This window comes from Myiozetetes cayanensis, unplaced genomic scaffold (genome assembly GCF_022539395.1).
Source record: "Myiozetetes cayanensis isolate MyiCay16 unplaced genomic scaffold, myiCay2020 scf1, whole genome shotgun sequence".
NCBI classification, from domain to species: Eukaryota; Metazoa; Chordata; class Aves; order Passeriformes; family Tyrannidae; genus Myiozetetes; species Myiozetetes cayanensis.
The window spans coordinates 59,736,377-59,760,715 of NW_026086604.1; the positions used below are offsets into that span (position 1 = coordinate 59,736,377).

At 39.3% G+C, this 24,339-nt stretch overlaps 1 long non-coding RNA gene across 1 annotated transcript; it reads left to right on the forward strand.

Moving 5' to 3' along the window:
- Positions 1–8,279: 8,279 nt before the first annotated feature.
- LOC126643264 (uncharacterized) lies at positions 8,280–22,354 on the forward strand. Its single transcript, XR_007629695.1, has 2 exons — positions 8,280–14,127; positions 14,230–22,354. It is a non-coding gene; the product is annotated as an uncharacterized LOC126643264 (long non-coding RNA).
- The last annotated feature ends 1,985 nt before the right edge of the window (positions 22,355–24,339 follow it).

Here is a 24,339-nt window from a genome sequence, read left to right on the forward strand (position 1 = left end):
CCTATTTTTTCCTCCATGAGGATTAAGAGTATCACCCTTTCTTACTCTGTACCTAATTGCATGAAGCATCCAGGAACAGAGTATGGTCAAGATCTCTGGCTCTCTATCAGAACTCACTGAAACTGTTCAGCAGACAAAAAAGACAAATGCACATGTGAAGAAAATGAAAGAAAAGGGATAAAGTGGGATTGCATGAGTGTAATTCCTTAGGACAGCAAGCTGAAAGGAAAAAATATCAATCACATGATAATGACTCTTTAATTCCTTTTGACAGTTTGTAAAAGTTCTATTAAAAAAAAATAAACAAAACCAAGCAAGGATAGAAAAATGGGGAAGGTTTTAGGAGATATTTTAAAATACTAATAAGACACTAATACCTTATATATTCTTCAAAAACACAGATCAAACTGTCTGCAGATATTGAATAGCTTATGCCTTGTCTGTGAGGCAAAAGGTTAATGACATTTATAAAATGGACTATGGCAAAGGTTTTGACTCTTGCACAAGATCAGAGAGAGTGAGTCTATTGCAGTGTTGACAACAATATCTGGGCTTTAATGCCTAAAACTCCTGTAGGGTAAATATTATAACTTTATTCTGTTGCTCTTTCAGTAACAGGACAAAGAAAGAGATAATAACAGGACTACCACTTCATCACATTTGAAAAATAGAAGAGCAGTCAGCTATTTTTTGAAATCTTAATGTATGAGGGAAGATACAAGTAACTCCTTTACTTTTTATATGTGGTATTTGCCAATAAAAGAGTAATGTGAAAGATCATAATTTTTGGATATTTAACCTCCAAACTCTAATAGTTTTCTCCTTCCCTACTTCCAAAACGTATTATAAAAAATATGGCTGGATGTGTTCTCAAAACTCAACCTAGTCCCTCCTTCTAACCCACATCTAGATATACCTGAGAAATACTCACCTAAAACAATGGCAAACATGTCCCTTAATGATGGAGCTTTAACAGCTTTCTCAGGCTGTATAATTCAGTGCTAAAGCACCCTTTCATATTTTACCCTCGATTTGGCCATGAATCTCCTTTACTGCAGTTTACACACATTATTGTCTTGTGCATTGTGAATGCTCTGAGAGCAAGCAATTCCTTCCCAGCAAACACTTGCATACCTAAGGAATATTTCTCCTATCTTCCTTTGGAGTTCTCTTTTTCAGACTAAATAAACCTAATTCTGCTTTTGTTTTCCTTGCTGATCACAGTTTCCAGTTATATTTTTTTTTAATCTCTGCAGAGTACATCCATTTGGCCCACATATCTTCTGAAATATGGTATCCAAAATTGTATGGAACAATCCAGCTGAGACTTCCATTCATCCAATTTTGACATTTCCAGATGTTTTCGTTTGGTTTGATTTAGTCTTGTGCAAGCTCTGTCAGTGTGTAAGTACATGCATATTTGGGAAAAAAAAAAGGCACCAAGTTAAAAACCGGAGGATTAAAACATAGTGCAGGAGTTTGAGAGACACAAACTGTCAGAATTGAACAGAATTGCAGTGATGGAAGGTGTTATTATTAGGAATAACTGTAAGTTCATAAAGGATATGTATAACCTTATTTCCTTCTGATTGGTGCCCTTCATTACTGCAAGCATTATAGATGGCCACAAGCTCCTTTAGAATTCAAAGACTTACCAGGCATTCCCTCCTTGTAACCTCATATCCAGTTCCTTACAGAAGCCATCTCCAGTGTGATAATACTTGCCAATATTCTTCAAGTGCAAGTTCTTTGGTGAATCCCTGAAGTTTGCTCCTCATGCTTTGCAAGCCAGCCCAGTGTGACCTTTCAAGGAGCAGAACAATTGCAAAAGCCTCATATACGAATTTCAGTTGGATTGAGCGATTGATATTACATAGCAAAAAAAAATCTCTGCAAATACGAGGATGAAGACTAAATAATCCGATAGTAGTTTTCCAAATGTAATTTCAATTAGCCTCTGAAAAACTGTGGGAAATTGTTATTTCTTGACAAGGCAGTCATCTATTATTCTTCAATGCAAGTTGGAGATGACCTAGAATGAATGTGTTCCACAGTACAGCCATGATTCCTAAAACTCTAATTATTCACCTTATCTTCAACCTAACTCAAAGTTACTGCTCATGAAGAATTGTAGACAGGATTCTGACAAAGTGGAGGTAAAAACAGAGGGTTTTCTGCTAGCAAGCAAATTTTATAAGGCACAGGAAGCCATATTAGTGCATTCAGGGATGGCCTGGTTTACAAAATAATCTTAGTAAAGTCACGACTAAATACATACTAATCTTATTGCAACACAAAATCCATGTTTGCAGGCCACTTTTTATAGGCTCTGGGCAGCATATGTGATTCACAGTTCTGTGATAACTTAATCATACAGAAAGTACTCCAGTACAGACCCTGGAAGCCTACTCCAGAACTTATAGAAGCTAAATCTGAGTTCTGTGATGGGGAGCCTTGCAGCTTTCAGAGCCTCCTCCCTCCCAGAGCCTTCAGGCTTATGGTTTTAGGAAATGTCAGGCTCTGCGCATGCTTGGGAACCCAAAGTTTGGCAATATGCCTCGTGGATCTCCCCTGAAACTGAATGATGAGTGACCTGCTTCTCCAGGAATCCAGCAACCCAGACAGGAATTCTACAGGACATCTGTGCTACAAAGAAATGAAAAATACTTGTAAAATACTCCGTCTCAACTACACGTTAATTTAATTGAGAAATTTCAGCTTAACAGTGGTACATTTGCCCTCAACAGAGGTAATATGTACACATACATATAAAGTTCCTTTTCAGAGGCTGTCTTTCCCCAGCAGCCAGGTGTTCTCTTTGCCTCACTTCAGTGATGGAGGGACACTGGGGAATGAGGAGTATGCCTCATATTCATAATTCCATTCTTCTAACAGCATAGCAGCCCTAAATTTCTGAGTTGTCAAACATTGTGTAAAACATGGCTATAATGAAAGTTAATACACTTATGGACGCAATGACCTTTGTCCCTGTAAAATCCCCTTCTACCCAAAGTAGGGGAAGCTTCATGAATCTTCCAAGGTGGTTTTGAGCCAAGATACAATAAGCTATTGAACTTCCATTGTCTTGTGTATTGTGTCTTCCAGTCTCTTCTAAAATCTCCTTCCATAGCTCCTGATTATTTCCCTAATCAAGGATTAAACCCTTTAACCATATGTATATTCCATAAAAAATAGCCTCTGGTGAGCTATAGTCCTAACTAAAAATAGAATTAACAGGTATTAGATTAGCAGAATGCCCGCCAGGAAAGTATGTCGGGGATATCATTAAAGAGACAGGCTTTTGGTGTGTGTTTTATGTTCCTCTGAAGTTTATCCCTTTTTTAATTACTTCTGCCATTATGAGAAAGCTAGCAAGATCCTTTCACTGAAAAGACCAGGACAGGACAGAGATGCAGAGACGTTCACCAATCTTCACGGATGACAGATGGAGGAATAGGAGAATTTTCTACTGACCACTTTCTCTTCTCCTAGAAGTGTTGTGCTGAAGCTGTTTGCATCTCCCCAAATGGTGAGTAAAGTTAGTGCCATCACTGACCCCACTGTCACCAGCATTCCCCTTAGACCTGGGTACACAGAGTTTACTGTGAAATGAGCTCACACCCAGCCTCAGTCCAGGTCTTTGAAGTTGGGTACTTTTTCATTTATTTCAGTCCCTGGCAAATTCAGCTACAAAAATCAGTCTTTCTAGAAGTTTGATCCGCAAGATTGTAATGTTTTATGGCTTCTGGTCTCACAGACTTTACCTTTCTTTTGCCTCAAATGATTTTTTTCAAGGTCCAAGTGGAGTGAGATGCTGAATTCTACAATTTGTTTCCTTCAGACAGTAGATCTGTCTTTTTCTTTAAATTCTTTTCATTCTGTCTGCTAAACTGAAGCCACAAAAGTTATCAAGTTGCACTGGGGCATTCTTCTACAGGAGAAGATAGTCAGGCATCAGTAGATGAGAAGGTGGTTTCCTACAATACTTTCCATTTAAAAACCTTTTGGACTCTTTTGACATTTTGCTATGATAAAACAGATCCTTTAACTTCACTGAAGTTTTACCAGGCCCTCTCCAAAACTTGTGATAAGAACATCTTCTGATCCTGTCTTCACACTATGTCCATGTAGACATGACCTTCTAATCTTGACTTCCAGTCAGAGAACCAGAGTAGAGCGATGGTGGCAACAAAAGCAAACACACCGAAACTATTAAGCAAAGTGAATTGAAATGTACATCACCTAGACCTACACAATTGCATGCATTTCTCTTACAAGACAGAAGAAATTGTGCAGGACAGTAGAAAAAAGGAACAGTGGGCTAACAGTGGGCACAGAGAGAGAGGCTGTGTCATGAATTAGGTGAGCAAAGTGCCTTCATTTAGGCCCTTTATCTACAGGCCTGTGGAACGTAGTGTACCATGAGACCAGGTAATGAAACACTGCCAGCCCTGCAAAACTTAGAGTAGGGTTCAGAATACCATTTTTTTCCCAATCAACACAGTGACAATGCCAATGTTTTCTCTTTTGGAAATATAAACTATAGAGCAAACCTGAGAAACTCCTAATTATCTCATTCTTTTTATTTTTTTTTTTTTTTTTTTTTTTTTAAATCACCTCCACTCCCACCCAATTATATGGCATTAAGGAGTTAAGATTGGATAATATTTCTCTGAAAACTTTTAGTCTTTTAGGTTCTTTGTAACTCAACATTTTATTGAAAACTGTAATCCCGTCCATTATTTCCGTATCTGTACCAGAAAACAACAGTAGCCTCCAGAGCCTAGCTGACCAAAGATGGGTTCTCAATGGCTCAATACTCAATAGAAACTGCTAGAAAGGAGTATCTATTGTCAAAAAGTGATTGAAATGTTCTGCTTGATATCTACTGATTCAGTGCTCAGTAATCTGTAATAAATAGCTTAGACTGCCAAGCAGTAAAGAAATTAAGGCCAGAAAGATGAATTTTTTAACACATTTTACCAATGTAATCTACTAATAGAGGAAAAATGTTTACAGATTCACCTGTCTCTTCCTTGCATGCTATTGCCAAGAAAAATACCAAACAACCCAAAAAGTCCAGTGTGTAGCTTTTTATGGATTCATCTTCATGTACACTACAGTTCTTACTTCAGAAGTGCTTTGTTGAGATAAAAGATTCATGCCAAAAGTGATCTCCCTTAACAAGGGACATAATGCAGAACATTGTTGATGTCCATTCATTTTTGTGTTTCACTATGCTATGATAAAATCCTTGACCCAGTGAAATCATTAAAACCTTTGTCATGAATTTTAGTCTGGCCCTATATTAAGTATCTGCTTATAACTAAGGGAAGCTTACTTGTGGAAGGACAGAGTGTTCCCAAAGTGCCATCTAAGGCTGAAATCATTCCCCAAGGAACTGAGAATCATCACAAATCTCATTACCTTCTTGTACAGGGCACTTTGAGTTTGCTCTCAGTAACATGAATAGCAACATGAATTTTAAAACAAAACACATTTGAACATAATGAACATTAAAAACAAAAGTTAAGGCAGTGAAGACTTAGTAAAGCCAATGGTAATACCAGATAGTGCTACAGCAAAACTCTTAATTAAAAATTGAAAAAAAATAAAATAAAATATACTGTTCTTGTTGTAAAAATGCCAAACCTCCTTTGGAAAGACTTTTCATCATAAATAAGCTACATGGAGCAGTGACTTTGTATTTGACAAAGACTTTGAAGCAGCAAAACCCTACTGCATGTGAAAAGATGAAGGACAAAATGATGATGCAAAAGTAGACAGATAAATGTAACTAAATGTGTCACTTGGAACACAGAAAGCTGAGGCAAGTGTTGTCACAACTGTCAGCTTTCAGGTTCCTTCTTTCTTCAGTTTTCAAATCATAACTTGTTTCTTCCATAAAAATCATGGAAAAGCAAAATAGGGACCAAATATGAGACTTTTGGATTTAAATCCATAATTCCAAGTGTTTTGAAAAGCAATATAAAACCACTGAATATTGGTTTAAAAACAAAAAAACAAACAAACCAAACCAAACAAAACAAACAAAACCAAAAACCAAACAAACAAAAAAACCCCAAAGAACCCCACAACTCAATTATCTTTCTTTTCTTGAATTCAGAGCTTTCTTTCTGAGAGACCAGGAAAGAAAAGAGTTTCCAGAGGACAAAATAATAGTCTTAAAATATGAAAGGCTTAGATAAAACACATAAAAATGAAACTAAATATTTTATTCAAATTAATTTAAACTACTTCCCACTTGTAAACAAGTAATACCGAAGAAATTTTAGCATGAAAACACAGAGCTTGAACTTCTTAACGAAGTCTCAGAGGCAAAAGTATCCCAAGTTGAGACATTTCTGTATGTGCTGAAATGAGAAAATCCCTGCCATTGTGAGACTGCTACAAAAATAGCCAGCACTGGCAAAGGAGTGTCAAATGACTTCAGTAAATGAGGGAAATACTGGCAAGCGTAAACCCTGACCTCTAGCAGGGACATTCTCATTTCAAGACTTGGAGGTATACACACATAGCCACCTATTTCTGTCGGAGGCTACTCTTGCTGCAATCTATCCCTGGGCATACAGCCAGAGCAAAATCTCTCCAGGACAGAAGCCCCACTTAAGCCATGGGTTTAACAGGAACATAATGAAGGGAGTGGCTGAAAATAACCTGCCCTTACAAGGCAATCACATTTCAGGATTCCCAGGCCATAGGGAAAAGGCATCTGTAAACAACAGAGTCTCTAGGTCCTGCCTTTCCCATCACCTTCTTCTTCTTGGAAAAGGAAACCTTGAGAAACTTCTGTGAAAGGAGCAGTCCCAATGTGGGAAAAAGAACTTTTAGTGGCTTTGTTCTCCCTTGAACTGCCCCTCTATGGCTATACCAACAGTAGCCGAGCAGTGGAGCGCACTTTTTCCCAGTTCTGTACAGTGTGAGAGCAGGGGAATGTGTGCTCCAGGAACCTCTTTGCAGATGGTGAGTTTTTTACTTTATGCCTTCGTCTTTTCCGCTAGCTCGTAATCTGCCCCCTAGCTTCCCTGGGGCCAAGGGGAAGAGGATGATCTTTATATAGCTGTCCTCGGGGACTGGGTGAATCACAGAGTAACATCTAATCCCTCTTGCACTCTGCAACTGTATAACATCCCAGCTGAATATCAAGCCAGGGAAAATAAGTTGCAGTTTTACGTACAAAAATCAGGTAGAGGTATCACAAGCACAGTCAGAGCAGTTATCAGTTGCCACCATAAAACTCAAACTGAAAAATTAAACAAAGGAAAACAACTAGAGACCAGAGAGGGTGCAGAAACCACTTAGAAAGACCGAGGTGCCATGTTCTTTATTTTGGCACTTAATTTTTCGAAAATAAAATTCAGTAGTCATTGGGTGAATCTATTGCATGGTTTTTATTTTTTTTTTTTTTAAGTTTTTTTACTGGAGAGGGCAAGGAGCCTTTTTTTTTTTTTTTTTTAATGCTTGGCCACCATGTTTGGTATCTGAGCTGTATATCATGCACTGTTTGTCATTTCATGCCACTTAGAACAAATCTCAGCTGGCTGGAATCCTAGTCCTGTGGACTGTGAGTCATGGATATTAAATGACCCATCATGTGAGCTCCTGCATGCTGCTGTGGTTACTGTGTGACACTGTAAAGTTGTACAGTATCTTATCACAGAAGATCATCAACATGAATAAACAATTTGAGCAGGAGCACTTTCAAAACAGCACAAAATATATTACTTGTTCTAGCAAGAGGCAAGTAAGGGATAAGGATGCATGAAGCTGAAGCAAAGGTACAGCATTTATGTGTTTTTTGGGGGACCAGTAAGCCACAGAACATCAGCTGCTGGTTCTGTAATAGCAGATCTGGGGCAAGAATGGAAAAGATACTGTCTGTAAAGGAACAAGAACAAAATTTGCAAGAATCTTTAAATCTCCTCAAGGAAATTCTGTAGCAGTCTTTTTGATGAGTAATTATAATCCGGTCCAGTCTCATTGTAGTATTCTACCAGGATAAGGAACTGAATGCACGTATTTAAGAATCTGTCTCTTAGGAACTAGAACCAATTTTGGGATTGACTAAAATACCACTCCCAATTCCGAATTTTAAAACAAGTAATGAGACCATTTTCACTGATGTGACATGGACAATCCTTGAAGTGGATGGTTTTAGTCTAGGAGAAGCCTAAATTAGAAGATTTACTGAGCAATCCATTTCATATTAATGACATGCAGGAAATCTGTACTACAAATCACATTGGAAAAAACTTAGTGCAAGGGGAAGGCATTGTTTTCAAAGAATACCATTTCATACCTGGATTGGGTAGGTTTATTCCATCCTAGTTAAGACCTGGGTAAGTTCCTGCCGCCAGTGATAAAATGAAAATCCATTTTAGCCAAGCCACAGGAAAACCATGTAAGAGTTAGATGTGAAAGCCCATTTCCATTTTCATTAGCGTGGGTAAGCTGTTCAGGCTGGAAATTGTTGTTATCCGGTCCAAAGTGTTATCCAGTTACCTTCTGCAGGTTACTATGAAATCACGTACTGCTATCAAAGGTTCTTACGAGTCTATAATGTTTCAGTTCTCAGTCACGGCTCCAACAAAATTTCTTCTCTTGCTGGCAGTTCCAGATTTGGTCTCTTTTTCTGTCTTTGCATGTGTTTTTCTTCCTGGTAGCAGCTACCAGCTTCTTCCCACTATCGCAGCAGTTTCTCCTACCTTTGCTTATGTTTCTACCACGTCACAGCAGTGTAGTTAGCTCTCCTTAGGTCAGCAAAGCCAGGCATTCATAGCTTGCACTTTCTAAAACTTTTCAAGCGCTGAGTAATTTAAAATGTATTATGTTTTTTGAATTAAGCATCAAAAACTTTGCATTTAAGTCTGTTCACAGGCCAAAAGAGACAGTTAAAACTCACTACTGATTTTTTGTACAGAAGTCCAGGGTTTTAGAGAAATAAATATGACTTGAGTCCGATGGGGAAAGTTTATTCAAATTAATCTAGATTTATTCAAACCCACCATTATAAAGACATCAGCAAGTCATATCAGAAGATTAAAGCTGTTAATGCACTGTACTCAAGTTACCATGACTGTCAGAGAAAAGTTAAACTCTATGTTGGGTAATATTAATAAAAACAGCATGTTAAAAATACAACTATGTCACTACAGCTAGCTCCAACCTTGATTTTTTTTTTTTTTAAATATAGGGGCAAATTTTATAAATGTTGTTGAATTTGAAAATATCTTCAACTATGGACAAACTTTCATGGAAATAAAAGACTGGGGGAAGCAGGATTATTCACAGACATATGAATGGATATTGGACAAGAGATAAATCAATCTTATTAACCAATAGGGAAGACCAGAAAGTAATAACATAAAGCATTAACATGAAAAAATGCAGACTAAAAATTAGGGAAATTTTCATAACTATGTGCAGAATAAATGCAGATGCAAATCAGAAACAAGATGCCAGGAAAAGCTATGAAATTAACTCCATGGAGGATATTCAAGACATCAGTCTGTGGGGAGTTACTTCAGCGTAATTCAGTCAGAGCTTTCAGGAGGCAAAGACATGAACTGGGGAGTCTACCTTTTTCTCACCCAAATCGTCAGAAATGGCTTTGGTGAGCTAAATGTTATGTTGTCACAAGTTGCCCCCATTTATTACAACCCAGTTTCCTTGAAATAGATGGAATAGACTGGCAAGTATGCTGACAATGGCCTCATAACCTGAATGTCACAGCAAGGCCAGTCACTGGGGTATCTGACTAAAAGTCATTGCTATTTTTCCAGGTCAGATCTTTCTTTTTAATTTAACCTGCTTTAGTGAAAGCATTTAAAATCTGTTTCTTGAAAGCATACTGAGATAAATTCTCACAGGGATTTTTATGAATAGATGTGCTTTGCTTTGTTTCTAACAAAGATTAATGCTTTTGCATAAGAGTTGGAAAGCAGTTTTACAGTCAAAGGAAAACAGAAGTTACCGCTGATCCCTCAAAGAGAGCACAGGCCTGTCAGTCTGATTCTGGTGTTTGGAAAGAGAAATATTTTCTTCTTTTCTTTCCATAACTGTGATAACAATCTGTAAGCCAAAGTACAACTAAAGTGTCTCCTGGAATTACACTGTTTGCAAGAAATGAATTTTAAACTTATTATAATAGTGTACTAAAGAGCTTGAAATTTTCATGCCCACAGGGCAATATAGCACTCCATTTGTGATTTGATGTCGCAAGCATGTAGACTTCTTTAGTTTTACAAATGCTCTTCAAGAAAATATTTAATTTTTCTCTCCGGGGAAAACATTAAACCCTACCTCAGGAAATTGTGCAGAAGGAAGGAAATTTGGGTTGAGATGGCCATGTTTTGACTTCCAGTCACCAAAATCAAATTCCTTCCAATATGTATTCCAGCTTTGGGTTCATAATCCTACGACTCTGAACCAAAATAATAAACCTAGGACATATTTTACCCTTTATATTATATACCCCTCTGTAACATTCCAACGAGTTTTTTCTTATTTTTCAGGTTTCTGGAGAGCAATGATTACTTTAGGTTCCTAAGGAAATAAGGTTTAGATGATCACAATCTGTCTACTCATACATTTCTCTTTCCTTCTCTCTTTTGAAGCAACAAAGTATTTTTATTTATACTTGACTGGGTGGATGAAGATGTCAAAGATGAAATACTTGTCCAAGTTTTTTGTTTGGGTAAAGGAAAACTAATCAAGTTGGTTCTACCAAAGAGATCCAGCCACTGTGCGTGGCCAGAGATGGTAGCCAGGTGGCCAGTCAGCATATGTATATTGACTGGGCAACCTCGTGTGGTTGTGCCCCTGCCACACCATGTGCTGCCACTCACCCATCTGGTCAGGCAAAACTCCCACGACAAAGCTGGGATATCAGAACTGATCCACAGAAAATCTGCTTCTCTTTTCAGAGAGACGTGTGGATTCCAGCCTCCGGAAGTACACAGCAGCACAAAATAAAACAGATCCCAGCACTGCCAAAGGCACATAAGCAATGAGCCCTCAGGATTGCCAAAACGGAGGCAGATATCCATAATTATCTAATATGCAGTGTTACTGATGTTCTGCAACAAATACTCACTCACCCAGAGCCCATGCAGGGGTATGGCTTCAGGTCTCTGTTTCTGGGCCAGAATTCATCAGTAAGGCACTGTTCAGCTTGGATGGCAAGCTAAAGATATTAGTACCCATAGAAGCGTTCTTCCCAGTGCTGGGAAGTTCAGCACAGTTGAAAACCTACCTATTGCACTGGGTAGCTATGTTAGCATATGGGCCAAAATGTGGCTTTGCTTCTGTAGCTGTCACACTTTCTTTAAAGGTCATGAATCCCCCCTTCAAATTGCTTCAATTACATCCAGCTCCTCGTAAGAATCAATGCATACAAAGAATTTATTTGTACCTCATTGTGATCAGCATCAAGTTGCATCAGTGGAGCCTTAGATTGGATTTTTGGGAAGATTTATTCACTGAAAGGGTGGAACAGGCTGCCAAGGGAAACAGTGGAATCATGGTACCTGGAAGTGCTCAAAAAATATGTATATATGGCCCTCAGGGACATATAAACATGACAGTGTTAGGTTAATGATTGGCCTTTTCCAACCTAAATGATTCTAGGATTCTGTGATTCTATAAAATCTGGAAAACTTGAAATTAGTTGATCAAACATGAACTGCAGAGAGGATTTACGGAACAGAATTTTTAAAAGCCCAAAAGTGCTACCTAGCCAACTATCTGATTAAAATAGCACAGTATTTATCTTCACATTTGCCCTGTTAGGCTACAAACCACTGCAATTCTCATGTTTTACACGCACAGCATTGAAACACTATCTGCAGTGTAGATACCCACACATAAACCCTTCAAATTCAGAGGAAGAGAGTGGGCACTTAGAGGGCAAGAGCTGCCTAAGCAATTTCATCAGTCTGCCTTAGAGGGGATCAAGTCCTTTCTGGGAAACTGGCAACACATTAACACCATGCAGTGAGTCTGGAGCTGGCTCTGGCACCCAGGGTGTAGGCACAGCCTTGGTCACACGGCTGAGAGGAGAGGGAGAGCTGAGAATGACAGCTGTGCTACAGGGAGCTGAAGTGAGAAAGGCTAAGGGTGAGGGTCAAATTGCTGTAGGAGCAAGTGCCACGGTATCTGATTTCAACCAAGCAAATTATCTACCTGCACTTAACTTCCTTACACATTTGTGTCCAGCATGTTTGTTAACTTAGTGATTTCTGTAGGAACTGAATCCATTTCACATGCAAATGGACCTAAAAATCACCAAAGTCAAAGGATGGGAACTAATTTTATTTCTCAATCAGCAGAACTGTGCAGAAAATCACCCTTAGCTTAATAGAGAGTGATTTGCAGATCACAAGGGAGAGAAATTATACCTACTTTATCCAAGAAGGATGGCCAGGAGAAAATATAGAATAGGTTTGGGGGTGAAATTATTTAACAAGAAGCTCTTCATGAAACTTACTGAAAGTTGTCGTGCTCCGAGACTATACAAAGGACTGAATGGGATAACCCTTTCAGTGGAAACAGGAAGTTAGGTGGGCAAGGGGTATGGCTGAGATGGAGTTCAGCTCCCCATAGCAGTCCTCACAGTGCACTGGTAGCTAGAATGGTGTTGATAACACACCAGTGTTTTGGCTGCTGCTGAGCTGTGCTGGCGCTGTCTCTCAACCTTCCCCCACCATCAGTAGGCTGATCCTGGGAGGGGACACAACCAGGCCAGCTGACCCAAATTAACCAAAGGGGTATTCCATACCATATGATGTCAGTTCAGATATAAAAGCTAAGTAAAAAACCAGGAAGGGGAGGCATTAGTTATTTACAGTGTTTGCCTTCTGGAACAAGAACTACTTATGCTAAAGCCCTGTTCCCAGGGAGCAGCCAGATATTGTTTGCTGATGGGGAGAATACAGTTTTGGGTTTTTTCTCTTTTCTTATGTACACACAAGCTTTTGCTTTTGCTTGAGTAAACTGCCTTATCTCAATGCACAAGTTGTTTTCTGTTTTATTTTCTCTTCCCTGTCCAGTTTGGAAGGGGAGTGATAGAGTGGCTCGGTGGGCACCTGGCATCCAGCAAACGTCCACCCACCACAGGGACGAAAGAGGCAGAAAGAGCAACCTTTCTGATATAATTTTTAATGGATTAAGCCTGAGTTTTCTTCCCTGTGTAGTTTAAAATCTCTTATAAGTGAAATATGTACATTACATATATTAATGTATGAGCCATGTAACCCTAATGTGACCTGATGCTAGTGAGTTATAATTTCGTATGCATATCACCAATACATTTCTGACCAACAAACGTGGCAAATCCCAAAGCAGGGCCCCAGAGCACCTCATCATGTAAAATCACTGCCCAACACACTTTCCAGAGTAGCTAAAAAGCAGCAGAGTGGATCATGTCAGGGGCTAGTTCACACACATAACATAGAAAACAGATGAAAGTGTCTTCTACTGGCTGGTGATAACCAGGAAAGCACTCTGACATGCAGCAAGATGCCAGGGAGGCCCAGAAGAGCAACCAAGTTGTCAGAGCATCCTTCCCCTCTGCAGATGGCTGAAAGCAAGATACCCTGACAAGCTGACAGGCCAATCAGAGAGTCTGTGCAGAGAAGGGTATTTACAGATTTCCCACCTTTGTGGTCCTGAAGAGCTTGACGGAAAAAGTACCCCAACTTAAAAGTGCAGCCTCAGTTACCATGTGAGAGATGGTGGTGACAGAGGGGAGTCTGAACAGCCAAAATAAGCATGCCAGTTTTGTTTGCAGAAGGAAGGGGAGGCGGTGTCTCAGGTACCCAAGCAGAGACTCACCTGCAGTCTCTGGAGAGACCATGGCAGAGAAGATGCACACACTGCAGCCCATGGGGAACATCATATGGAGCAGGTGGATGTTTCCTGAAGGAACTAAACCCTGGGGAAGAGCCCATGCTGGAGCAGATTTATCTGAAGGAATTGCATTCTGTGAGAGGAACCCAGAAAGAGCAGGAGGAGAACAGGAGGAGGAAAGAGCATCAGAAAAGAGCTGTTATGGACTGATCATAGCCCACTTTCCCCATCTTCCTGCACTACTTAGGGGAGAAGAAGGTAAAATAGTCAAGAATGAAAGAGTGATATTGAGCCTGGGAAAAGAGGGTGTTGATGGGAATGTTGTTATTTTAATTTTTGTCTTTGTTTCTCTTTATCCAGTTGGAAAAAAGAAGATTTTCGGTGGCCTAATTGCAGTCTTCCAGTACCTGAAAGGATCGCACAAGAATGATGGAGACGAATTTGTTACAAGGGCATGTAGTTACAGGACAAGGGGAGATGGCTTCAAACTGAAAGAGAGTTTAGATAAAAGATATTAGGAAGAAATTCTTTACTCTGAGAGTGGTGAGGCACTGGAACAGGTTACCCGGAGAAGTTGTGGATGCTCCATCCCTGGAAGGGTTCAAGGCCAGATTGGATGGGGCAATCCCCCATGGCAGGAGAGTTGGAACTAGATGATCTCTAAGGTCACTTCCAAACCAAACCATTCTGTGATTCTAATGCCAGGGACTGACCTTGTAATATGACACAATATAATAGTCTTCTAAGAAAAGAGAGAAACAGGTTGAAGTGTGAATCCTGGAGTCTTGTGAGACATATTTGGCCACAACAGTTCCCATGCATCAGGTGAAAGAAGTGCTGCTGATCATCCTAGTCGGGTAGGGAATGCATCTGAAGCCCATTTGTGATCGTCTCTGTCTAAGTCATGTGTTCAGTGCAGACTGCAATACAGACAAGGGAACCACAAATGAGCTACTAGAAATAAGAGAAATAATAATAGAAACCAAGATAAAAACAGAGCTCTCCAAAGAAAATTTTATTTTGACTTCAATCGACTTTATGTAGTCTCAGAGTCAAATTGTGTACTAACTACACCTACATATACATACCTACATATGTTTCAATTTCCTTTTCATATTCAACACAGATATTAATGTTTGTGGCTTAGTAAAAGAACACACGGAACTAAGGATGCTTCTTAAGGATTTGAGTGGCTTCTCATCTAAGTGCATATACATTTTAGAGACATTTTCAGACAGAACTGCATAAAATTGTTTCTGAGGAATATGAAAACTCTCAGCACTGCAATGTATTTACTGCATTCCCATGAGAAGTTAAACAGACTAACCCATGGGAGAATGTAACACAACTGTGACACCTTTGTGCAGAGGTGAGTACCAAGTACAGTTGGCCTGCCAGTAAAATCCCATTTTATGAGCTGGAATCACTTGAGTAGGTATCACCTGTGAGGTCCTCTGCCCAGCCAAACAGCAGCACCTGAAAACTGTTGTTTACATTCTGTATGGGAAAGAAAGGAGATCACACAGAGGGAGGTCCCAAGAAGAATGGGAAGGAAATAAAGTGGATTTGCAATGATGAGCTGAAAAGTTGGAAAGAGAGAATACTGCATAATAGTTAATCATTTGTGATTACATTTGTGACAGTAAGGATGCTGTTTCACTTAGCTTCCCTTAATTTCTTATCTGATGTATTTAACATGGTATAAAAATACACAAGGATTAAGAGAAATTAAATAGAGCAGACAAAACAAACAACTACCCCATGGGACATCATAGGTATTGTAAAAGAAATTGCATCAAACTTGCTCAGAGAGGTTCTGATGATCTGGGAGGAAAAGGGGGAGGCTCAGGATTAGGAAGGTGACAGCTTCCTGATGCCTTCCATGTCCCGAGTTATGACAGCTCTGCAACTCACACTACACCAAAGCAGGAAAAAAGCATTTCCAAGCGTCCAGCCCAAAGCCACGGCTCCACCCAGAGCTAAGAGGTTTTCTGACATTCCAGACCCAGGGACATCTAATAAGGCTGGGAATGAGGAAAGCAGTTAAATGTCAGGGGATAAAGGAATTGAGGCAGAAAGAGACAGATGTTTCCCTGGCACATGGCTAAACTGTCTGGTGGGAGACTTTGGCAAAAGCTCATGGTCTGCCTGTTCCTATTGCCGTTGAGAGGAACTGGGCTTTGTGTACAATTACGTAAACAAACAAATGACCTCAAGACTCTACCAAATTTGAACCCATTTTTCATGCAGATGCACCCTCTCTCCTGCAAAGAGAGGTATTCAGTTTGCCATGAAACCAAAAGGGCAATGAGGCTATCATCCCCTGGTTTGCACAGTGAGGTAGCCCGGCAACAAGCAATGAAAAAAATCAAACTACAGATTGCCCCGTCCATTATTCTGCTCTTTTCCTTTTCCCTTTTAACAGTGATGAGCCACAAGGAAAACAAAGAGCTGTTCTCATCAGGTTTTGGACTAAGACGCTTCTACTTTAATCACAAGAAAAACTGATTGGAATCCACAGGGTTTGTGTTTTCAGATGATTTGGAGGATACTTTAAATGATATTTCTTTCTGTGTTTTATCATCTTCAGGACACGGCACAGAAGAACGCAAAATGAAAATAACAGTAGTTGACTTAATATTTTGAACTGAAAGATACAATTCATTTGGAATCTGAAAGAAGCTCAGGACTGCTCTGACCTGACTGGAGTCATGTTTTATTTTACACATACTAGAAAGGGTGGGAAATTCAAACAGGTTAAAAATCTTATCCTAAGTTCTGCAAAAAGCTGGCTTGCAGAGAAGGTTTACATTTTCTTGATTTACTTGCCATTCAACAGTGTTCTAAGGCTAGGGTTAATAGCAGCAAAATAGAGTGACTTGCAATAGAAATACTTAATTGCCCTATAGCATATGTGATAACTATGCAGCAGGAGGTTTCAGGAGCTGGCTGACAAAAATTGTAGTGCTCTGCTAGGTTAATCTAATTAGAGCTCTTCCTTGCAGCTTCGATTGACAGTTTGGAAACCTGTAAACTTCTCTAAACATAGACAGCCTTCCATTTGCCGCAGTTCAAGAGAGGACCCTCTTCCTGCACTCTTCCCTTGAACTGTTTCCATGGAATACTGTCCATATTCAGAAAAATGTACAGGTTGCCAAACTGTCAACTAAAGCTGTAATGAATGGCTCTAATTACATGCAAGTAGCAGAGAGCATTGCCATTTTAATCAAATCTGAGCCTTGTGAGATATTTGGCAGAAATACAAGAGAAAGCCTGAGGAAAACTCTGCCAAAATGTTAGCAACCTTTTATTTTAAATTCTGCCTGTCAGAGAACTGAATACCAACTGCTATGCAAAGGTTTTTGTTTTATGGGGTTGTTTTATTGTAGCCTATATGGTCTCATCATGAATTATTATCCTGTTCTCTATCAACAAAATAAAACAAAACAAAAACACAGCCCCACAATTTCAAGACTAAAAGTGATGATCAGCAATTTCGCTAATCAGTCAGCCACAGTCATGTTGCCAGTCACAGGGGCAAGGGGGACCCAATAACATCTTTTCACTCAAAGAGTTTCTGCCAGCGCTCAGCTTTGTGTTGCACACACCAAGACGCATAAAAGCAAACTGCTTTGTCAGATATCCTGTCAGATGCTGCCCCAACTCCTTTGTAAATGCCACAACTTTATGTTCTGCAGCCCTTTCTTATCCTAACAGTGTGAAAGACCTATCTTTACTGAGTCCAGTGATCTTGATATTCCATCCCTTTTTACAAATCACAAATTTGGAACTAACTCCAAAATTTTAGCTTTTAATTTATTTATTTATTTATCACACCTTTAAGACCTCACAGTGATTAAATGTAAAGTATCAAAACTAGTGAGGGACAGGAAAGAAAAAGATAATAAGTTGTCCAATCATTCTGTAAGTTTAATGGACAAGAAGAAAAACAAAATGTCCAGAATTTTACAAAATCTATTCTGGAGGATAAAGGAAGGCAACAAAGGAATTCCTTCTTCTTCCAGAGGAATTCATCTGGTAACATAAGGTTTAATTACATTTCAGTTCCTCTCATGAAAGCACCTGCAGCAAGAGTGTTATAGGTGAAACAAGATGAAAGAAAAAGGATTTCATATCACAGATATTTCGGGTGCAGTATAATCAGTCTCAATCCACAACCTTCCTTCATTTCCAGGAGATGGGTTTCATTTATTTCACTAGGCATTTTGCTAGTCTTGTCCTGACAGCTGTCGCACAGAAGTCCTGCTGCTTCATGTCCCAGCAGAGAGCCAAATGCCAACCCAGTCTTACTGCTTACTATTGCATTATTGGAGTGCTCTTCCTCCAGCTCCATTCCCAGCAATAAAGACCGGCAGAAGAATTCTTCTCCTGAAGTTCCAAAAAGTTTCCTTATTCATTATTTATTCAATCACACAATCTATGTTCACTAAGTATGGTCTCACAATGTACAAAACCTAAAAGAGGGTCAACCCAGGCCCTTTGCAACCGTCTATCTAATAACTAATTTTGAAATAACCTTCAACACATCACTGCTCAGCTTCCTGAATAGTGACAGGGGTTGTAAAGAGGCATTGCCTGGCTATAGACAGCCCTACCATGGTCTCCCTCAGTGATGAAGCTCAGCAGCCCTCATGAAACAGCCTCCTGATTTCTAGTCCAAATCTGTTTTGTGTGCAGAATTGAAAGATTCATTTTATAATTAGTAGTCTAAATCATTGCATTTTCTTTACATTTTGGTGAGGTTGTTTCTAAAGAAAGTGTCCTCTATTTTTCTTGAAGCTTTTTTTTTTTGTGTGTGTGGTAAGAACCTTTGGGGAGTTTTGTGAAAAAAATAATCTTACCGTTATCTTTTTCTGGAAAGTGCATGTTTTGAAGCTGCTCATGAATTATTTTTCTGATACACTCGTGATCAGCGTGGGATATATCATTGGTGATTTTACTGCTGATGCAACTAAAATATCAGATTAGTTAATATAAAGAAAAAAGGTTTGGTTGATTTTTTTGGTTTTGTTTTTGGTTTTTTTTTAATGCTACTTGTGTTCTCCATTCTTTAAATATATTCATTAAATACATGCATAGGTCTTTCTGGCTTCAGCTAATAACAGATGTTTTAAACATGATGTAAAAGCTCCACACAGAAGGATATTTCTCTCCTATCAACTTCAGTTTGAAGCATGAAATATAATTATCCTTATATCATTATCTTAGCCTGCATAGTTCAAAGAAATAAGACACAATCTGGAAGTGTTTCTGTGCCAAAAAATGTGCTAGCCTTTTCTTCTTCTAAAATCTGAGTAGTAGTTAGGAGAGAGAGGAGAGAATCCTTTTTTTCTGGGTAGTAAAAGTGGGAGGGTTTTCTTTACTTTATGTTCCAACACAAAGCCCAATATCACAACCACCCTTTCTTCACAGCTGAAGCCTGGGACAAGAGCACTCAAACTGCATGGAAGACACCTAAGTTGAAGTAGTTTGCTTTTCAGGCATGCTAAATGCTTTCTGCAAATTATGCAGCAGAACCGAAGTCTATTTTACTGGGAGAAGTAATGTGCCCTGCTCTGTTCTCTCTACCCTGATACACATGTCCCATGCTACTCCAATGAAAAATAAGAATGGAAGCTGTATGAGGAGCAAAATGGGTCAGAAGTAGGAGCACCAAATAAAATAATAGCTTTTTTATATAAATCTTAGGATTCTCTAAATTTCCTCTGTGAGCTTGATTATTTAAGGTGGAATCAGCTACTGATTCCTTCTGTATTAGGAACACCATTTGCCTGATGGTTGAAAGGTACAATGAGGACATTTACACAGGAGTTAAGCACCATAAATTGTTCTTAGAGTCAATGGCCATCTAGTCAATCTAATTAACACAAACTATGGAGTTACTTTTTTATGCCTTGAGCAGATTTTTAAGACAGGTCAAGTGAATCCCATGCTAATGGTTCTCATTGCTTTCCATTGCCAGCATGGATTGCAAAGTCAGCTGTAATGAGGTGAGAGGAACCTGATTCCAGCTGCTAAAATGTAAAACATAATAGACAGATCTTCACCTTAGTAAGTGAAACCTTGAGTCATTGCAACCTTGCCAATGGGATCTTGCTGCTTTACGTCAGGTAAGAAATCAACTTACCTCTCTTTGCTTTGTTACTGGTGGGACTCAGAAGACCTAGTACGCTCTTTACTGGGCTGTGAAACTTTCATATACTAACCCAATTATTTCAGCTATAACATAGGATATAGACTTCATGTCACCTGACTTCAGACAATCCAATATCATGTATAAGGTCTGTAATGGCAGTCACCTTCAGCTGTCTTGAAGTCACTGAAGAGAAACAGAACTCTCCAAATGATGGTTCACTTGATATATCTTATCCACAATCTATTTTAGGATTAGATGACTCATTTTCCAGGTGTGTTTTATTCTCCATATAAACAGTAAGAACACTAGATATCCAGCTCATACATGGATTTCTGATTTCGATAAACATAAGGAAGGACAGACTGATTTCATCCATTCTCTCATTGTCTCCAAGATTGGCTGTGACTATTGCAGACCTGACTGCATAATATTTTTATAGAATCATAGAATAGTGTGAGTTTGAAGTGACCTTTAAAGGTCATCTAGTCCAACTACTCTCCCTGCAATGAGCAGGGACATCAACTAAACCAGGTTTTACTTAAAGAAGTTCATACCAGGCAGTATTTTGGTTGTACTGCTCTTCTTCTCACTTATGCTCTCTCTTTTTTCTTTTTGTCATTGTGACAAAAGTACAGTCACAATTGTGTTGTACAGATTTTAGAAATGGAAAAGACATATCTGTTTACCTGGGAGGTTACTTTCCCAAGGACAGCAAGAATTACAGTGAAGCTGAGCTAAATTTCTGATTGTTATGTAGATGGAAGAACTGCACGTAAGAACTTTAATACAAGGACATATTTTCTTCCAAAAACATCCCTCTGCAAGGGAAACTAGTCACATTCGTGTATTTTTTTATCTTTTGAGAAGAAGGAGTATAGTTTTCAACAAAGATGAAATTCTGAGAAAGTGTAAGAAGTGGATTAGTAACCCTTTCTTTGGTTATGAAGAATTTCTACAATCTCCACCCAAGACCTCTCAACAAGATGTACAACTCCTTATAGAATAGAATTGCAGAATCATTTATGTTGAAAATGACCATTAAGATCATTGAGTCCAGCTGTTCACCCAGCACTGCCAAATCCACCATTAAACCACGTCCCTCGGTGCCACATTTACACGTCTTTTGAATACCTGCAGGAATGGTGACTCCACCATTTCCCTGGGCGACCTGTTCCAATGTTTGACAACCCTTTCAGTGAAGAATTTTTTCCTAATATCCAATCTAAACCTTCCTTGTTGCAACCTGAAGCCATTTCCTCTTGGTTCTCTTGCTTGTTACCTGGGAGAAGAGACCACAGAAAACAACGGTCAGGAGGGAAAAGAGGAAGCCAAAAGTTTCTGCTAGAGCATAACCCTACAGAAGGTTATTTACTCCAAAAGACTGATGTTTTCCCATAGTTTTGCTCCTACTATATCTGAGCTGGCACATCTTACAGGACGTCATACTATCTGGTGATACCAGTCCACTTCATTACACAGTGTATGCTTGCCTTATGACAGCTCCAATTAGAACTGATACAGTGCCTGGTCTAGGTGATGGTCAGTGGTGAAGCAACCCAAGTCCAGAGAATTGTTGTGGTGATTTAGGGATCCAAAGGGTTTGCTGAAAGGATCGTTGGTAAATCAGTATTTCTCATTACCCTTCCCAGAAGTCATTGCAAATGACTACTACCAGTGTCAAAATCCACGAAGGCATGAATGCTGGTCCATCTGAGGTCTTTTTGAAATTGAAGGTGGAGATGGAGTATGGGCAATGTGCCACCATTCTCACCTCAGTGATAGGTTTTTTGTTCATTTCATTTTGTTTCACTGATGTTTGTAGACAAAACAGCCTGTTTGTCCAGATTATCCAACATGTTTGAACACTCAGGGATAGATAAAAACATATATAGCACTCACTCAGATACGTATCAATGTATTTGGAACCTTAACATAACTGATTATGTTACCTAGTAGAAGCAGCGTGACTCAGGTGGAGCAAGTTGCCCCGAACCAGCAGCAGGACACATGTGACTCAGCTGTCAACAGATGATATCCAGTTCCATGTAAAACTTAACACCATATTGCTGCCCACTACTTTATTAAGAGCATGGGTCAGTATTATACTTTGAATTCTGGAGGAGCAGGCTGGGGTTCCCATCAGATTTCGAGCAGCAGATTTCACTTGAATGTTTTAAGAGTGAGCTGTAACTTGTGGAGAAGAAGCACAGCTTCCTCAGTCAACCACAAGTCTTGATAAGTTTGATGAAGCACCTTCTCTTATCTTTCTCATAATATAAAACACTGAATTATTATGACAATAAAGATATGGGATGTTTGATAATTTGATATGGGGTCTTAGTGTGTATTTAATTGGTATACAGAAGGACACAAATATCTTGGTTACAACAAAATTCTTTAGTTAAACCCATTCAAATGATGGCAAGCACTCAGTGATCACCCATCAGTCATGTTAGATGGGAAATGAAATGCATAAAGTTGGGACACCTTTATGTTATCACTGACACAAAAGTAGTAGCAAGATACCCACTATAGGCAAATTTTTATATTATTTCAAGTGTTATATCATATTGGAGGCTGACTAAGAAATCAGGACAAATGACTTTATGCTGCAACACTGCGAAAACGTAAGAAGTTGTAGACAAAACTAAGAATGACTGTGATGGTGATGAAAGACAGTCATGTCTTTGCATGTGTCCTCCCACATACACACGCACACTTTCCCTCTCTGATGGATAATGTGGTTTGTCCTAAGATAAGAACACCAATTGAGTATTTCAGGGTGAACTGTCTGGATACTCGCATAATTAATGCATTCCAGAGATGGGGAGCTGAGATCTTTGTGATTGGCTTTGGTGCACATCAGTCTGAATAAGGGTATAAAATGCTGCTGAAGACTGGGCCAGTTGTGCAAACTGGTCTCCTGAGGTTGCAGACAGGTTCTGGGTGGATCCCCACCCCTGGCAGGGACACCTGAAGAGTATGTCCAACAGGAAGATGGGCAACACTCAGTTTTGGTAAGAAGTGTAAAAAACACTAAGACCTGGTCAAATATGGAGATAAAATCCAAAATAGGTGCATAGGTGTTTTGCTGTTTTGTCATTGGGAATCTGCAAGGCCAGAAACTTTAAACTTCTATGTGTCTAGCTGAACCTTTGTATATTATAATCCTTTAGGCATGAAGTGTTGATCAATATGAGACTAAGTGGACCTAGCTGCACCTAGACATCTCTGAGAAATTTAGAAAGCAAAGGAGTCTCACTGAAGCTCATGACACAACAGGAGGGATTGTGACCTGATACTACTATAATCCTTTCTAATAGGTGATAGAGCTGTTATTAAGATACAGCATTGGTGGTATTTAGATACTGTATTAGCGATAAATCTAATCATAATCATCCATATAATCACTGTGTCCTATTTCTCAGGCATGGCCAAGGGCCTTCTCTTCACTACTTTGCCACAATGACAGGATCTTCTAGATAAACATTCTTCTGTGTTAATAACTGCCATTTCTGGAGACATTTAAAGTTCTGACTGATAGATTTGCTTTCAAGAAATTATGGACCAGCCAGCCTAAGCTGCCTACAGATTAAGCCAGCAAAGAATGTTGGAGGCTGCTACATGCAAAGAAGTCTGAGTCAGCAGGATTTGGACTACAGCTAGACCTACAAATATTCTGTCTTGTTTGCATTAAGATGTCCTTTGCAATCTGGTCTACTCTGAGATATTTTTTTCCCCGTATCTTAGCATATATTAATACATCTTACATAAATCAAAATAGAAGTCATTGCTTTCACATGAAGATTTATGGTCACTAAGTCCTGGGAACCAGAACCACAAGCAACAATGAGCAATTGAAAAAAATTCAAATGTTACAAAGGAGATGATTTGTTTCCCAATTGGATGATAACCAGAGATCCACTCATACTCATTCAAAGCCTTCTCAGAAGTATTTGTTCCTTTTGACTGGCCCACACAACTCATCAGAAACTGTACAAAATAGGCTTTTTATTGCTTGCCACTTCACTTCCTGAAGCTGAAAGATCCCCAGGAAAGAGACAGAGAAAGTGACTGCTGCATGCAGTGATAGACCTCAGCCCTAATTAAGATCTTCGTCATATGAATCAATGATCTGATGCAAAGGCCAGTCAAGTGATTAAATCAGTAGTTCCCCCTTGAAGAAATCTAGGAAGACCAATTCCAACAGCCTGAGATGTTCCTTATATCAAAGTTACTCTTCTGAAAGGCACCACACAAAGCTGGTTAGTTGCTGCAGGGAAGGCTCCCAGCCTCCCAGGCTCTCACTGCTC